Below are 5,785 nucleotides of genomic sequence, written 5' to 3' on the forward strand. Positions count from 1 at the left end.
CTGTGTGTGTGTGTGTGTGTGTGTGTGTGTGTGTGTGTGTGTGTGTGTGTGTGTGCATGCTCCAGGAGCAACGTACAATGCTGAATAATTCCATGAAGTGTGTAAAATCTTATTTAAACACAGGATGCATACATGTTATCATCATTATCATCGTTTATCGTCATCATCATCATCATCATCATCATTGCAATCATCATCATGATCATCATCATGACCATCATCATTGCAATCATCATCTTCATTGTCATCATCGTCATCATCATCATCATCAGCAGCAGCAGCAGCAGCAGCTGGAGCAGAAGCAGCAGCATCACTGTTAGGTCCTAATATGAGCGTATTTCTATAATGAAAATGACAGTTTCGATTCATCTGGAAGGGACAAATGTGTCCTTGTCTTTAACTGTGGCAGTATTGTTATAAAGTTCATTGTGAGACAGCGTGGTGAGGTCAGGCGCTCGCCAATATAATGAAATCGAAGAAATCAATATTTGTCCGGTGTTGATTCTTTTTAATGAATTTTTTGTTTTGGCCTAATGCCTTTTATGTTCATTTAGAAACACCTTTTTACGTGTGGATTTTTATTGTAAAACGTTGAAAAAAGCACAAAAAATGTCAGTTTGTAGTCTCCAAGCACTCTAAAGCTTTTGAAGTCACTAAACTTGGTTTTGGGTGGCCATTTTCTTGCAAATTTTACCCCTGACACCAGGCAACCCCTACCTCCTTCAGTCACAAATATTTCAACTTCTGTTCAAGACAGGTGGGTATTTTTTTCACCGAGAGAAAGAAGATAGACAGATAGGAACTAGCTTTAAGATTATACGAATAAGTCGACATGCCCAAAAATTGACGAGCGCCTGATTTCACCGCGTCGTCATACACGCTTGTTTTTTAAAAGAACAAAACGATAACCGGTATACTGTTCATCAAAGAATCTCTCATCTGGAACTACTTTCAGAACAGAGGAAGGAGGTAGAGCATAGTAAGTGGGTAAACACTACGGCCGAGGCGTACGAATACCTGATCAAGCACCAGGACATCCTGGACAGATACAGGGACGGCTGGGATACCACGGACCAGTGGGTAAGTCATGTGGCACTGTGGCACTACTTTTTATTTAAACATAATTTTAATTTACTATGCTGCTCACCCCCCCCCCTCCCCCGAATCTTTGCTTGAGATTTCTGCAGACCAGCGATGAAACAATTTTTTTTTAAAATGTTGACCCTTTAATAAGAAAATGTATCTCTTTGGGCCCTGTATTAAAAACCGCTCTTGGGATGCATACTACACACGATTAATAAAATAAACGACTTACAGTAATATTGCTACAAATCGCTCTTTTATAAATTTTTGAGACAACGACACCACCCTGCCCCCACATTTCAGTGTTACCTTGTAGATGTCATCCCCAGACTGTCAAAACGGCTCCACATGCTCCACGCGAGTCTCGAAAAATACTCACACCGTTTCTTGAATCGTGTTTCTCAAGCGAATGTTAAAGAGTGGTGTACAGGAAGATAAATAATGTGTCAACTTTTTAATGTTTTAGGTGCATGTTGTAAATCCCCTACTATTTTGTTGTACTCGCTTTAAGCTTACATCAAAGAAAACGTTTCAGAACCTTAGTTTGCAGTGACTTTTATGAATGGCCTTTTAGATTCTGTTGGTGGCTGAACTTTAAACCCGCATGCAAAGACCCTGAAAGATTAAACAGAGCGATTTGTTTTTATCCCGTTTTAACCGCAGTCAGACGAAAGTGGACGAGCTATACCATCACTACCACTATCACCACCTTCTCCCATGGCTCCTATCAACCACCATTATCACGACCACTACCATCATCACCACTACCACCATCGTCACCTTTCACCACCACTACCACAACTACCACCGCTCCTATCAACCACCATCACCGCCACTACTACTGCTATCACCACTGCCACCACTACCACCACCACCATCACCACCATCACCACCATCGTCTTTCATTACCACTCTTATAAACCACCATCATCACTTTCCACAACCACCCGACCACTACCACCACCATGGATCCCACCTTTATTATTACTATCTGGATCATGTCGACAGTTGCTCAGAACATCTGCAATAGTGAATAAACGCAGCGAAATAAGGAGCTAGTCATAATAATGAAATACAAGATAAAGAGGTCAGTATCAAATTGTCCGCCCGGTACGCAATTTTTATAGGTCAATTTTTTAATTTTTTGGGTTTTTTTTTTTGGGGGGGGTGTTTGTTTGTTTGTTGTTGTTTTGGGGTTTTGGGTTTTTTTTAGGGGGGGGGGGGGTTGGGGGCTTAATACCCTTGTGATCATTTGTAAAGACATTTAAAGTGTGGATTTTGCTATTAAAAAAACCCAACCACATGACGCCACATGTACAATACAAAATAAAACAAACAAAAAGATAACCGTTGATCAGAGATACAAAGAATATAAATTTGTAGTTTTTAAAGACACGGAAGCTGTGGAAGTCGGCAAACTTTGGTGGCCATTTTCTCGCCTATTCTACCAAGGCTCTAACACCAGGCCAACCCACCTCCTTCAATGACATAAATATCTCGACTTATATTCAGGATTGATAAATTTTATTTTCATGAATCAAAAGTAATACACATATGCAAATTCCATAAGAATATGAACAATTTGTCGACCAGGTACTTTTTTAAAATCAAAAGTTAGAGCAAAATCAAAACAAAAAACAACAACTCTGGATGATAATAATAACTCTATATGCCCAAAATTTGACGAGCACCTGATTCCACATAGTTGTGCCACAATTATAGTCATACCATCACAAACATACGCAGCCCTGAATAGTTCTGTTTCCCAGTGCCGTCAATATCTCGGTCAAGCCTGCTCTTATTAGGCGCTAACATACCTTCTCTCCTAATCAATACAGCACCAGCACTACTATTAGCATACAACTTACACAATGAAGGTGGCGTCTCTTTCTTCTGTCTGTACCACTGATTGAAACTCCGGGCGTGACACAGCTGGTGAGATTCTTAACCAAAACTTGGAGGCAGGATGTTTGAATCTGATAGGTGGTATACTTTTTATTTTTCAACGTCCCTCTTAGGATAAAACGCAATGTCACACTAATGCGTAACATTCTAGAAAACTCAGTTTCTATTCACCGCTGTGTAGCATCATTTCTTTGGGCTAGGATTCTCGTCTCTTGTTCCAATCCAAGGACTCACTAGGAGACCCAAGTTCGAGGGGAAAATGCTGATAGAATAGTTGGGGCTTTCTGCTAGGACGCTGTATCCTTCTCAGACCAGGTTGGCCCAGACAAACAGGGTTGACATCCGCACCTTAAATGACTATGGGCGAAATTTGTCCCGGTCGTTTACAATGGCAATGGATGTTACAAAGGTTAGCTTCTCTCATGCATTCACACTACAAGACGGAGCACTAATAAATACATGTTTTGTGTGCCTAAACAACCCCGCTCCGTAAAGCATTCTCTCTAACATGTATCGATGAGGACGTAAAACCACCTCGTTAAGACCACCCACCTAAACACCGTGTCACTGACATTGTTTGACTTTACTTAATTTGTAAGCCTTAGGTCACTGACCCTCTTTTAGCCACTGGGAACACATAGTTCAGGTTTCGTTTAATTCGGCATTAGGGGGAGAATTAAAATGCTCATTATAATAATAGTATGATGATATTCAGGACAATATCCTTGTATCATAAAAATATTTTGATTTAGATATTGTCTAAGACAGCTTGCTACCCTATAATTACAAAGTTCTACCTGCTCAGTACCTAGTTTTGAGATATTAGATGTTAAAAATTTGGAGTTTCATAACATGTCAAGCTTTTCTACAATTTGAATACCTTGATAACGACTCCGAAAAATCGTACAATTTTAAAAGAGCACAGAGACCATAATTTGGTTTCGGAAATCATATTAGTAACTTAAAAGGCGAAAAAAATGTTAGATAGAACTTTGTAATTCTAAGGTATCGAACTGTCTCTTAAACTTGAGAATCGAACTCTTGTCTTCCACGTGTAAATTGACCACCTCGATAAACTGTCTCATAAATGTCCAGGAGAGCCAAAGAGCACATCTTTGACTCTCAACAGCCAGTCTCTCTGAATATCTTCAAAACACTTTCCAAGCCTTATTTATGCCTTATTTATTACGATACCGATACCAGACTAAGGCAAAGAGGTGATTAAGGCAGAAATGTATGCTGTGTTTTAAACTATCAGGTGGAATCGTCTGTTAAAGAAAACTCCAGTAAATTCCTTGTCCACATTGCCCATCCCATACATTAGATACCAGTGTATTTCAGGGCGGACCGAGTATGGCTATCCCAATGCGCACTTATGTTGTCCTCTACTTCATCAAATTTGACCCGGCTGTCCATTTGACCTTACTGTGGATGGGTCACATGAGTGGAAGGCGGGTGCTCTGATGTGGTTTGCTGCTTCTTTCCTTTCAAACATCTGTCTCCTCTATCTTTCCTCCTTCTTTTACATGTTTTTTGTTACTCTTTTGTAACGCCTCTAACCAGTGCCACGTATTATTATGTCTTAATTGTGTTGCAAGTGTCTCGAAACTCTTACCGAAACTAAACTGGCGTTTTTGCTATCTGCACGCAATCGAAAAGTCATCTGACCTCGCAATGTGTATAAGCCTTCTGATTAGTTGCTCTCATCGAAATATCAATTTGGAGGTTTTTATCAAATTTTAGCGTTTCATTTATCCCCCACCCCTTCTTTCCATTACAGGAAAATCTGACCACTCACAAATCTATCAAACGCATTCTTCAAATATATCAAATTCGTCAGAAGGTCATGATGCACTTGACATAAGACATTAGAATTAAATCAAAAGTATCAAATGCATCAAATGTAGCCTATCAAATACATAACACGGGCAATGTGCAGTGGGCATAATGTAGAGAGGTGTTACGTCACAGCTGACTAGAGAGGTGTGTGCTTGGTGTTCGGGTAATTGGCTGAGACTGAGAGAAGGAGCACCATGATTAATTAATGGACGACGTCTCCGAGCCCGAGGCTATGAGAGGGTCAATGGAGCTGTGTGGGAAGGTATAGGGGAAGTCCTGTCCTTGGGTGTGTTTTGGCTGCACGTATAAAATTAAATAGTTTAATGGACAAATACTCGCCCGCGCACGCGCGCGAACACACACATACACACACACACACAAACACACACATACACACACACATACAGACACACACACACACAAACACACACACACACACACACACACACATACATACACACATACACACACACACGCGAGCACGCACACACGCACGCACGTACCCACGCACCGTGCGCACGCTCGCACGCACACACACACACACACACGCACACACACACACACACACGCACACACACACACACACATACACACACACATGCACGCATGTGTACATAATATTATACATACATACTGAAACTCACACACATAATACACACACACATGGCAGCACACACACACACACACACACACTCACACACACACACACACACACACACACACACACACGCACACAAGCGGACTCTTGCACATACGCTAGGCGTCTCTTTTTCTCTTTCCCATCTAGATCTATGTCTCCTCTTCTATTCTTCCTCCACAACCTCGATCGCTCAATAAATCTAATACATGACAAATGTGACGGTTCTCATTTTCAAACGGCGAGCCCACATGGAATGCTCATGAGCATGCATAACTAACAAACAAAACAAACGAAGAATTTGTCCACTCAGAAACATTA

This window comes from Aplysia californica, unplaced genomic scaffold (genome assembly GCF_000002075.1).
Source record: "Aplysia californica isolate F4 #8 unplaced genomic scaffold, AplCal3.0 scaffold00135, whole genome shotgun sequence".
Classification (NCBI taxonomy): Eukaryota; Metazoa; Mollusca; class Gastropoda; order Aplysiida; family Aplysiidae; genus Aplysia; species Aplysia californica.